Genomic DNA, 13588 nt, shown 5'->3' on the forward strand with positions numbered 1-13588 from the left:
TCTGCAGATAAGCAAATAGGATAAGCTCTCCTCAGTCATCATACCGCAGAAGCAAGAATGGTGGGAGAAGGGAGTGAACTGCAAATACGCGGTTCATCATCCTCCGGCCGTCTTCTTCCGCATAGCACATTTGCCCCCTTCATTGCAAGTGTTACCTGCCTTTTAGGGGTCGCTGGACCTCTAAAAAAGGCCGAAAACTTCGAACGCGTGGGGACGACTAATTCCCAGTGCTTCGTGCGATCAGACTCAGTCATGTTCATGCTGCGAATGGCGAATTCATGTTGTAAATGCGAAGCAATATCAGCGTTGGGGGGGGGGGGGGGGGGGGGGTCGTGACCGAACAGTTTCAAAAAAAAACTTCTCACATTTTTTTCGTTATTGGGCAGTGAGAGGCTCATATATGTATATGCTCACACAAGCACAGAAGCACCAAAAAAAAAAAAAAAAGGGAACAGGGGCTACACTCTCACCAACGCGAGGAAATTGGCTGCAGTTAAAGAAAGTGTTTACGCCGGCTTAAAATAGTTTTAACTTTTGTCAACATGCTGGCTGTTCCCTGTTTGCTGAGGAAAAAAAGGGCTAGTGGATCAAGAGGGATTTTGGTGCGGGTGATGTGCATTGCGGATGAAGTGTCGCCATGAGAAGTAATCACAGAATGTTGATTGTGGAGTTTAACGCGCAGAAGCTACTCCTGGGAGCCGCGCCGTAGTGAAAGGCTCCGGATTAATTTTAACCCCCGGGAATCTTTAACGCGCGTCAAAATGTAGGCGCACGGTTGTTTTCGCTCCTTACCTCCATCAGAAAAGCAGCGAATGCGGCCGTGATCGAATCCGTGGCTGTAACTGAATGTTTACCGCCAAGTATCGCTTCCCGCTCTTCAGAGGCATCACTCCTTCAGCAGTAGCACGGCTTCAGACGGACTTCATGCAAAATTAACGTATGTCAATCAATCATAATTTATTTAATGTAATTGAATTTCGCTTCTTCTGGCTCGTGCTTCTGTGCGTGCACCCCTCTCTCACACGGGGATTTCTAACCTTGAGCTTGCAGCCTTTATTGTGTGAGCGCTGTCTAAGCATAATTTGCCTGTAGCGGTATCAAACACAGCTTCAAACTGGGATGAATCCGTGTATGGTTAGTGCTCGCAGCCCATATTTGGAAGATGAAGCACTTGTCTGCACTCCCGATGAACCATATATAAGGCCCAAGAGGCGTTAGCGTGATCCACAACACTCCGGCCACACTTTTTCCCCCGATAAAAACAAATTGCCGGTTTCATGGGTAAGCTTGATGTCATGGTAAAGAGCAGGGCGCGAAACCGTGATTCATGATGCAACATAGCAGCTTGGCTGCGGCAGTTTGCGAAGAGTGAAGAATCACAGCTCAAAATATCAAAAACTAAATACCGAGGACATTATTCCTTGATCGTCGTCCTCAATATTCAGCGCTTTAATTCTTCACTCATCGTCAATTCATCACGGTTCTTACAGCTTGGCTCAATTGGTATCTGAAATGGCCAAAACGCAGGCCAATGATAGAATAATCTCAGTGTTTGTTAGGTTTAAAAAAAAAAGCTTCCCATGCTAATAAGGCTAATACACACGGCCACGAAGTCGGTCAAGGTCACTTCGTTGATACATCCATCTGTCACCTGGTGGGAAAAAAAGGAAACTGCTTCTCGCCAGGGCATTGCCGCGTACCCATGTGCAGGACTGGCCAAGAGCTGAATAAGCGTTCCCTCGCCGGGCTAGCTATGCTAGCTTCCTTGGTTGCGAAACGACGAGTAAATATCTTTTGTAGGTTTGCTGCTCGTTCTGGTGTTGTTTTTCGCTGTTCGATCACTCTTTGCCGGTGAGCTGGCGTATCAGGGCGGTGCGAGACGTTTGCTTTGGCAGCCGTTTCTGCAGAAGACCGAGCGGCACGAGTGCGTCAGGAACTTCGGTGGCCGAGTGCAACCACCCCGACGACGCGCCGAACATTTCGCACCGAAGCCTTCCCGCTTGCGTCTCCGCGCTAGCGGGGATGCGTGCCGCATATAGCGTTCAACGTTGTCAGGTGTGTACGGGGATGGGCGCGAGGAGGCGCGGCTTGCGACACTGCCTTTAAGCCTAAAGTGTCCCATTTCGTTAATAAAGCGGTGCTGTTGCTCAGTGTGGAAAATTTCCGCCGCTGTAAAGATTAATAAAAAAAAACGTCCAAAATTAAGCCAGAAGTTGTGCCAAAGTCGTATGTCGATTAACACTCATAAAATAAATCAATAAATAGGAAAAGAAAATTGGGTGCATTGGAATTCGTACTCGGGTCTCCAGAGTCTTGAATGCGTTACCACCATGCTCCTTGAGCATGTTGCCTGCGGCTGAAGAAGATTGCGTGCCGCGCTGGCGTCATATCACGTGACAGATAACTGTGACGCCATGTGAGTAAAACAGGTGCACTCTAGCCACGAAAAACTGATTCCGGGGTAGAGATTTGAGGGGATTGCTGTCAGCCTGCGTAGTAGTTCGCGCTAAAAAAACTAAGAAACGAGACCCAAGAAAGAGAAGCGGAAACAATGCAGCAGCAAGGAAGACTTCGACAGGTATGGCCGGGGAAGTCATAGGGCTATCGCATTCGCAAGTATATAAGAAGGCTTAAGTGCCCCGCTGACTTTTCTGTTCTTTTTGTTTCTTTGTTTTTGTTTTTGAGCAGCCCGTACCAGACCGCGAAACCGACTTGCAGGACCAGATGATCAAGCATACGAGAATGCACAGACTCGTACCATTCTGTCTGCCGTTCGGACTGGGAAGTCGGTGCACGCGAATCAGGTGGCATTACGCAAATATTTTTCACCTGCGCCGAAATCCCGCTTCGACGCCTTCGATGATGAAATATTTTGAGCACGCTCTTCAGTGCTGCCTGTCATGAAGCTGGAGATTTGGTATCGAACCTTGGAGGTGTCGCTTGCGCACTGCAAGCCGGCCGCATGAGTGAAAATATCTGCTGTCTGTATATAATTTCTGTGTATACAGCAGGCTATCTATATATACAGAAAGTCTGCTTTCTGTATATTGTTTGACACACGTTGTATATTTTGTTGTGAATAATAAATTGAAACTGAAGCAGGAAGTAATTAGTTCCAAGTTGGGTGATCACTATAAAATTCAGCGCCGTAACCGCATGGCCTGCACACCAGCACACGACGGGTCAAGGAGACTCTGGTGGCTGTCACCCAGAATTTCGAGAGGACAGAGGTAGGCAAGAGTTCAGCTCCTCAGACACTTGTCTTCTTCTCAGTACGGGTGGAGAGAATGAGCTGATACCTATTAAAGCTTCTGGGAGAGTTCTGACACCCGTGAAACCTCTGAAACATATGGGCGGATGCAGCGCAAGACGAGGTACTCTCCGAGAGCAACGAAAAGATCACCGCGCGCACAGAGACGAGCGGCTGGCGCGTCGCAGGGGCCCTTTCGTGCGACGTGTGAGCCTCGCTAGACGGGCTGCAGCTGGTAGGGGTCTTGTTTACGAACGGCAGAGCGGACAGCCGACTGGGCAATTTGACTCCTGGCCTGCTGGCGGCCGCTGTATACCTTGCGAGCGGCCGGCGTGACCTGGCAGCCATGTCGGTAATGGCATTAGGGGGATGCTTGTTTACCCTGCTAAATTGGGGATCGCGGTAACGGCCGCTCGTGCCGCCGTCGCACCGCACGCCTGCGTGTGTGTCTGTCTGCGGCCGCCACCCGCTTTCTCGTGGGCCTCAGAGGTGCACCCGGCGATGTGCAGGGTTGCCGCTTCGGAAAACACCGCGAAATAAAAGCAGAGGAGCGTGGAGAATGACATATGCGCCGACTCGCACGTACGTTTGCTCGCCATTTTGAGCGCCTTCGACGTGGCGGCATCAAGTATTATTTTTGTTATTGCCTTTTGTGGTGCCTAATGAGCAGCCGGGAACGGAGGCGAAACAGACGAGGAAGAATCGTTCTTTCGCAGATACGAGAACGTAAACGGCCCTTAACAAGGAAGAAGGCCTCAGAATTAACTTTTGTTTCGAATGAGGTTGGTAAGAACAGAGAAGGGGATGAGGGGTCCATTCATAAACACGCAGGCGACCGCGCACTCTTCTCCTCGACGTGACACAAACATCAGTGAGGTCCGTGTTCCTAAGCATTGTGTCCCTTTGAGTAGTGCCATTGCTCTCTGCAGCAGGGGTGGATTGTTCGGTGGAGCGAAATAACGATTCCTCTTCACAACATAGACAACAGCGTCTCATTCTACTGTCCACTGCTTCGTCGTCGTTTCTCAGGGAATCGCTCTAGCGCCACTCGGTCCTTCTCCACGTTAGTGGGGTGCGGTACGGCTGCCGATTGTGACCTTGATACCGCCTATCACGCCGCACCTCCTTCACGCTAGCGATCTGCGGATAATTTTCGATTCAAGCTGCAACAGGCCACTCCCCGCCCCCTTTTGTGACGTACGCGAGAACTTAAGCCACGTTATATGAAAATATGCGCGGTATTCAGCACCCAGAACGTTTCTCTCACTGTCCCCGGGCCAGCCTCTCTTTGGAATGCTAAAACTAAGTGACATGTTAGGCCCCTGATACAATCCAAAACGTACCATCACGAGCAACAAAAACTCAGTTGACTTTCCTGCGAAGTAGAGGGCTTCATCAGAGTCTAAACAAGGTTATGCAAGCATGCGCATCATCGTCATCATAGTCATCAATAATCATCACAATAATCAAATTCATTTTTTTTCTTACACATCTGATGTGGCAAGCTCAGCGCCTTTGCCAGGCCAACCTCAACAGTACATTTAAATGTCTCTCTCTCTCTCTCTCTCTCTCTCTCTCTCTCTCTCTCTCTCTCTCTCTCTCTCTCTCTCTCTGGTTATAATGGAAGAGGGTGTATGGATAACTTTTCCTTGTGGCCTGGTGTACGTCGTAATTTAATATATAACCTTAATCTAAGGCACATACCTGGCATTGGCTTTTTAGACACTTCTCCATCACCCCAATTCATCAATAGTTGCAAATGCGTCTGGCCTCAGCCTTTACGCCTTAGGCAAAGGGTATATCGAGGGAGGTGAATTTATGGCTGAGGAAGTTCGGGACATACTCACGGACGGACGTTCGGGCGAATTCTTCGCTGGAGCTTGGCATACATCGCGTTCTGCTATAACAGAAACACGCAGAATTGATGGCACCCTGTGCACTAATTTACGGACAGCGATAGTGTCTTCGTCATACATCCCCCCATAAAAGATCAAAGACCCCTTATACTAACCCGACGGGCCGCAAGCGCGCCGGGTATCAATTCGCGTATGGCCCGGACCGCTCTCTTCGCAATTGGCGCGTAATGGAATTCTTTCTGTGACCTTGAGGCTGCGCAGCTGAGCCTCACCAGCAGTGTGGCGCGCTTGTGTCGTGCGCCCGGCGGCATCCACCACAAAGAACAAGCGGACTCCGCGCCGACGGCTTTTCTAGGCACCTTAATATGAGCTGTTAGCAGCTGTTCGATATAAAAAAAGAGACAGCGACCTGACAGGGACATTCACACTACTCCTGTGTAGTTGCCCATCAGTTCTTGTTTTCTTTCAGTGCAACCTTAACGCTCCTCAGTGTTGTGCAGTTGCCAGGCGCTTTCATTCCTCTCTCCTCGATACCGGACGTATATCGCATCGTACCGCTCTTAAGCGACGCACGAACACAGTGCAGCGATGTTTTCTGTGAAACGAATTCAGTCCACATTACAATCCGGGTACCTTTTAAGCCTTTGAAATGTCATGACTAGAACACCAGAATATAGAGACAATAAACTTCTGTATTAACAAAAAAAAATAGCGAGACGACAGAGAGATAATGAAAAAGGCAGTTTTAATGCGGTGACTTTTTCGACTACTTCACTTACTTTGCGGGATCTTGCGATCTGTCACCTTACGCCGAGCCGTCTACCAGCAACTTGCCTGTGAAGGGTGCACCACTGCATAACGAATATTGTGGCGGTGAAGCAAACTTCAGTTCGAATGTACAAGGCCGAGAAGATGAACATCAGAAAGGAAAATTTCTACGATAATTCCCAGGGCAGGGCTTTGCTTTTTGAGGCTAGAGCAGGTTGCCTGCGAACTAAGAGTTTTGTGAGGAAGTATTCACAAAATGATGGGGTATGTGTGGTCTGCAGAAAAGAAACAGAAACTATCCGGCACATAGTGTTAGAATGTGAGGGTATCCATCCAAATCTACATGAAGGGAATATTGGGCTTTCAAACGCCCTAGGATTTAAGGGTATCAGAGAGGAAGTTCACTTCAAGGCTGTCGAGGGGACGAAAAGAAGATTAGAATGCTGGTGGACGAAAAGCAGAGAGGGGAATATTGCCTAGGACAGTTACCACCTGTAACAGGGAAAAGAAAGTATTTCGGGCCTAATGAGCTTTACTTAGTCCTTTTTGGTAAGATGACATGTCATCACCCCGCTTCAAAGGGGAAACCAATAGGAATCATCATCATCATCATCATCATCATCATCATCATACAGCTTACTACTATTACGCTTCTAATGCAATCCGATAGTTCAGCTCCGCCATAATGCCCTAAAGTGACCGAATCCACGTCACTAACAAATCAAAATCAGCGTATGGCACCAACGAGCCTACACGTGAACTTAAAAATGTTAGCTTCGCTGTGGCACTCCTCATTGCATGACGCCACTGCGCAGAGCTAACTTCCGAGTGTAATTGTGTTCTCGACATCGTCATTCTATGAAATTTTGTTGTTGACTGCACGTGTTGGTCAGTGTATTACATTGCGGCGAAGTTTAACCTCATGATTGGCTTCGAGTCTACTAGCAGTACACTCGTGCTACCCACACTAGTCGAACTACGAGATTTCTTTCCTGTAAGGCGTCTGTGGGTGCCTGTGAGGTAACAGCGAGTTATTCTCGTAAGACAAACAACGCTTCGTGTTTAAATACAATCACCCAAGATAAGCCTTGTGCCCGTAATTTCTTTGTCCCCCCCCCCCCCCCCCCGGGGACTTCCCTGTTTTTCGGCGCGTCTATGGCGACCATCCCACGGGTTACTACCCAGAATACACGATGCCAGGTACCCCTCTACACCCGCCACGCTGGCTCAGGGGCTAAGGCGTTGTGCTTCGGAGCACAACGACTCGGTTTCGATTCCCGGACGCGGCGGCCGCTTTTTTGATGGCGGCGAAAAGCAAAAACGCCCGTGTGTTCCAGATTGCGGCGCACGATAACGATCCCGAGATGGTCAAAATTAACACGGAGCCCTCCACTACGGCGTGCCTCATAGCCCGTGTAGTATCGGTGCGTTAAACCCCGCAATCAATCGGTTACCCCTCTACGTACATTCGTGCGAACAAGAGTGCTCGAACATTAGCCGCCAATGAACACAATGTTCAGGAAGGATTCTCCATATTTAAACAGCGTGTCGCAAACCACAATTTGTTGATGCATGGCGATTTGTTGATGCATCGCGGTCGATTTTAGTTGATAACTATAGCGACGCAGAATATTCTCCTACGTATATTTTCTATACTGTTACGTGTACTGTATTTTCACAGCGTCGCCAAGGTTCCTCTAGAAGGCGTTCGATTTGCTTGCATAAAGGGAGCCATCTTTTTTTGGCTAAACAGCATTGCTACACTTCAGGTGACATTGGCTGCACAGCCAATGTTGCCTGCATGATGATTGTCCTGTGTAGTGATTTTCCTCTCAGCCGCCCCTCATTGTGTGTCGTGCTTTGATTTTGTTTTTCTTCTGAACATCTCCACCACCTTTTATTCAAGACCATTATCATTCTTTTGGTACAGAACGAACCAATTTGGTGGGAAGGAATGTTGTTTTTGCGGTATTTTCAATCACATACGTTCGTCGCTGCCCTGCGAAAGCTTCATGGGCACCTTGTTTACAAAGCAGGAGTGTCAAGGCGCGAATATAAGCAACAGAAAACAAAGCAGTGCGGTTGGCTTGCGCAGTGAGAAGTGTGCACGGCACACTTCTTTTTCTAAGCCTACTCTTTCGTCACCGTCACAACAATGTGTGGAGTATGGTTCCACATCGTACGTTTTCCTGTCAGTGATAAAGATAGCCACATCCACTAGTAGAGTTTTATAACGAGGGGCCCTCAAACTTTGTGACAGACCAACAACAGGTAAACCTGCAGTTTGCGCCAGACTGGACATCCCCGTCTGGCGATCAGCCGAGGAGAGAGAGAGAGAGCGGAGATGAGAATTATTCAAGTTGGCGAGAACGCACCATGTCCACTCTCTCGATACATCACGGCTCCCTCTGTTCGCTTCGACGCGGCGTCGGGGTAGCGACGTCGCAGCGGATCGTCGCAATGGAGTTACCGGAAAGTGTACGTCGTGTAAGCCACATAAATAAGTGAGCTGCCTGTGTACCTCAATCGAGGCGAACCTGCCTCCCCCGCTTCGCTGGGGGGTCTCTTCACGGACAGCGCGCAGACTAGAACGCCATAAAATGGAGCCGCTCACTGGGACAGCGCACTGCAAGAGAGAGAGCGACGCGTTTGAGATGTCCCGGTGGAATCGCCTTTGTCTCACGAACCGGGGCAGTATAGAAACAAGCTGATCGGGGCTGGGGTATAAATATATATTGAAAACTTAACCCCCCCCCCCCCTTCCCCCCTTCCTCATTCGCCTGTTCTTCCCGCGCAAAGGTGTTCCGGTTCAGTTTTGGCTGCTTTTGTTCTTCGCGTTTGCTGTCTTGCTTGTTTTTCGCCCCCGGGCGATGCGACGTTAAATCGTTCTTCAGCGCGCAGGTTTTCCTCCTGGGCTTTTCGCTTTGTTTCACCCTTTTTTGTTGCTGGTGATGGCAGTGCTTCTGTGTCTTGTGATCTCGATGTCTTCAGGGCAGAAAAAGACGAGCAGGTCCGGCGAAGAGCCTGCACTAAATTGACCCGAGCTGGCATTCCTGAATTAGTGCACGTCTGCGACGTATAAACCTTTAGTCTACACCCTAATGTACGGTCAGATATATAGTGAAGGGTGTGATATATACTTATATCGCTAACTCCAACTTGAATGGCAGCGCAAACAAATACAACAAAACTTTGTTCGCTAAATCTTCTCGGGGATGTCTTTTAGTCAGTGACCTCTTTCAGTAAAAACAAACGCACAGCGACCTTCCGGGTTTCCTCGGTATATTTTTATAGCAAATCAGGTTTTTTTTTTAAATAACTATGCAGCAAAGCAGTGTGGCCATGTGACCCCACAGCACACTCGGTGTGGAGGCTTTCACTGCGTCGATATCGCGCCTAAGGGCGACAGCGTCGCGTGGTCAGACTCGTCAAGGCCACAAGCGATAAGCGCGTTTGCTCCGTTCGTTTTCAGTGGGTACTAGCTTCATGTGTGCCTTTGCGAGACAAATCAAACAAAATTAATTTTATTTTCAACATTACAATGTTGAAGGTCACCCCGGAAAAAAAGCTGCTATACGAAGCTTGGCGGGGCCAGGGGGCCCAATATAAATTTCGATGACACACATGGATACAGTGATAATTAAAAATAAAAAAATATATATATATTCAATCACGTGATACAAGAAGTTTATTTTTACGAAAACGTCTCCATAACAGCAGCATCGGATTTGCAACAAAAGCGGAAAAGACAATGGCAGACAAAACCTTTCCCAGTAGGTAGCGAGCGCCGGGTGGCCGTCCAGCGTGACGTTTAGGCCGCGTCTTTTTGCCGGACAATAAAGATGTTGTTTCTCTCTCTCTCTCCCGCACTTTACGATTCTTACTAAAAGCATTCAACACAACAAAACGACAAAATATGTAAATAAAAACACTGTACACAACATTTACCTATCGACGTAAGCATCACGAAGGGCACGTCGCGTAAGCCTCCGTCCTGAAAATTCGGCGCTGTTTCTGTTTAATATGGACGGAATGTTATGTGTCAATATTTGGGTTTGTTTGAGTGTATTTTGCGTGTCAATCACTCGCCCTTGCACTCTCGTTCTCAAAGCACTTGATTGCTTTTCATTTGTTTTTTTCATCTAATATTTGAAAAAATCTGTACACTGTGTGTAAACAGTGCGGCATGTTTTTTTAGCTGTGCTACATCTTGAGACTAACCTCCTATGCAGCCGGAAGCCGACGGTAGACTACCATGACGTTGAGAAAAATCTCAGCAGGGTGTAAAGTAGGAGCGGGTATTTCGGAGCTCCCACACCCTTTACCCCAACGCTCCCCCCCCCCCCCCCTCCCACCGCCGTGTAAACTAATAAACGGCTCTGTACTAGGTGTGTGTTCTTTATTGGCTCTGTTTCAAGTTTAGCGCAGTTGTGCTTTGTAATGACTGTGGCCTTCGGTCTTTCACCATAAACAAAGTCAGGGTCAGATGCACGTGAAGGCTGCTTATTTTTTTCTTTGCGCTGACTTAAGAACGCAAGAATGTTGCTGTTAAATGCGTACCTCCGTCTCGCATACGGTATGTAGTTTTGGGCTTCCCAATATATATAAATAAAGGTTGCACAATGGTTGTTGTGATATTTATCGTAGGTGCAGGATTGCTGTACCAAAAATAACGTTATGAGAACTGCAACAAATTTGCAACAGCGTTGACCCCTCCTATATCACGTCCTTCCAAAATAATAATAATAAAAAAAACAGTGCCCGATGGCGTATTATGCCAACTTCTTGACGTCTCCCGTTGGAAGATGCCCGAGATGAAACGTTGAAAGCGATGCATTCACTCATTTCGCGCCTCCAACTCGATCGGCACCTTCTCCCACTTTTTTATTTCCAAATCCTGCGTGGGATGAACGCTTCCATACGGGCGCAGTGCAACCGGCCCAGTCTTTCCCACGTGCTCGTTTTTCCCCTCACGGATGCATTTTCACTGTCGGCACGCTCATGCTATGCATGCTGCCTATATCTCACGTCAATATTCGGTTTATTCGCGCTTGACTCAGTAGCGTTCCGGTTCGACCTTTACGATGGCCCCATTGTGTTGTGGAAGAATGAGAAAACGCGAGGTCGGCTCGTAATCTTGTGGCGCATATAGCCCAGTACCGACGTCAAGAGACAAACATTCCTTACGGCTGTCAGTATGGAGACCGGCCCCGGGCAGAGTTACAGCTTGGGACGTGCGTATTTTACCATATGTAGCCGCAATGTGCTCTCTCTCTCTCTCTCTCTCTCTCTCTCTCTCTCTCTCTCTCTCTCTCTCTCTCTCTCTCTCTCTCTCTCTCTCTCTCTCTCTCTCTCTCTCTCTCTCTCTCTCTCTCTCAATATATATGTCCAGTCCAGCTCGTTCAATGCACAAGACCGCAAAAGTACCGTTTTTGAGGTGGCTCCTTCGTACGACGGCTGTTTCGCGCTTCGTGTTTGCTTGTCTACGGCGTGGTATACACGTTCGCTCCTCCTGAGCGTGGCATGTAAGCCATCCCACCACTGCTCTCTCCTCTCCATCTCGTTTCCTTGCCATATTTCTCCAATAGTGTAACTAAACGGCCCCCGATCCCTTTCCCCGCGTGGTTCGCTTCAGCGGGCTTCGGGCGCCATTCCTCGCGGTGGGTTGGCCGCGTGGTACGGGGCGGTGGATGTATCCGCATACCTCGACCATCAATCATTCATCCACCCTGAATATTTTCCACGTTCCGGCGCACCCGATTGTATATATATATATCCGTCCCCGAAAGTTTCAAGTAAACAACGAAGGAACGGGGGCGTATAGCGGCGATCGAAGAACGGTGTCGGGACGCCTTCGCGTAGCGAAGGGGAGGCCTCCCGGCAGAGAGCAGAAACAACGCCAGGGCCTGCGTAGATGGAAACCGCGAGCAACCACGTATTCGTGGCAGCAGCGTTTGTGCATACGTATAGATACGCAGAAAAACGTGAGGTGCTTGGCGTGTGCGTGCACGGTTGTGCGTGCGTGCGGGTGGAAAGGTCGCCACCAACAGGCGAGCAACAAAAGAAAGGAAACGGCGGCGGCGAGCAGAGCAATAGGGCGGCGTTTATATAGGCGCGCGCACGCGCTTTCGCAGGAAGCGGCGTATATTGAGACGGAAGCCACAGGGGGAAGCTAGAAATTGCGAGATTACCTTCGCGAGGCAGAAAAATTTTTATTCCTCCCGCCCGCCCCCCATTGCTTCCTCCCTCCTCTCTCGTTGTACCCCCGACGCCCTCATTTCCCTTTCTACCGCACCAGTGTTCATACGCATGCGTGCATATCAGACGCCTATACCTTCCATAACTCGATCTTGCCCGCATCGTATGCGATTCCTTCTTTTTTTCCACCTTTTACCTGCGGGGTTTATTCCTGCCCTTTTTACTTTCGGCGTTTCTCCGTCTCGTCATCACACTTCGGAGCCGGGTCGTGTTTAGCCCGTGTCGGGCGCGCTCGCGACCTCGTTTCCTGCGGCGTGTATCCGGAGCCCTGCTGCGAGCGAGCGCTGTGGTGTAGCGTCGGCGGCGACGGCGCCTCTAAGGTTGAAACCGCGGCTCGTCTAATATTCATCGATTCCTCTCAGGTTTCCTGATTTTCCCATCCGGTGAAATGGTGCGAATTGGCTCGGTGGCCCCCTGAGGATAGCGGTGCGCACGCCCGCTTTGACGTGCTGACGATCAGAGCCCTCCCTCTCTCAATTTCCTCTCTGATGTTTAAGGTATTTATTTTTTACTCATGTGGCTCGTTGTTCATTTATGTTTCCATTCAGATTACTTTTTTTTACTCCTTTGTACGTGCTTAGGACAGGTGGGCGGTGCTTTTAAACTTCAAAGGGGAGTTATAGGGGTCGCCGGCGTTTGTTATGAATGGCAATAACACGCAGGGTTATTTGTGGGGCATTAATATTTTGTCTACACGGAAGAGCGAAACTGCGGGAGTTTTACGTATGAAACGCGATTATCGGAGCTCACCGTACCTTCTAACTTTTGCGTATGCGTGTAGGGATATTTACACCGCAGATTATGAAAATGGCATTCGGGAGTTGTCATTTCTTTTTTGGAATCGAACCCATGCTCCATTGTTACCGAAGCGATAATAAAACAACTGCGCCGCGATTTCGCCCTGGACTGGTCATCACGACGGCAATAATTTGTAGGCTGATATGAGGTCGGAAAGGCGGCACGATGTTTCATCTTGGCCTGTAGGCTTCGCCTCATTCATAAATGCACTCTTTCCTTCACGTAATAACAATGAATAAACTAGTTGATTTCTCTGTCATAGGAGTCGGTAACACACGAAAGTGAAATGTGCAGCGAAATCTGCAGCTGAGCATGATTTGCGGGTCGGTGGCTGTCTTGTGGGTGTGCTTGGCGAGCGACGTCCTGTTGGTGCGACGTTTCGGCAAAGATGTACTGGCGTCGTTTCCGTGACGGATGTGACGTCACTGAAATCTTGGGGTATCCCGGCATCAAACACTTTCATGTTAAAATATAAAACCTAAAACAACAACACGAAGTATAACGTACTCTTTTTAGTTCTCAAGGTTGCTTCCCCGCCAGAAGACCCCGTTTGCAGGGGTGCACCCTTTACAGGCCGCTTGCTTCGTTGTACTGGCGTCACTTCCGTGACGGATATGACGTCAGCGAAATCTTCGTGTATCCGGGAATAAAACACTTT

Source organism: Haemaphysalis longicornis, unplaced genomic scaffold (genome assembly GCF_048455015.1).
Source record: "Haemaphysalis longicornis isolate Haplotype H1 unplaced genomic scaffold, Haemaphysalis longicornis Haplotype H1 scaffold_4, whole genome shotgun sequence".
In the NCBI taxonomy this organism is placed as follows: Eukaryota; Metazoa; Arthropoda; class Arachnida; order Ixodida; family Ixodidae; genus Haemaphysalis; species Haemaphysalis longicornis.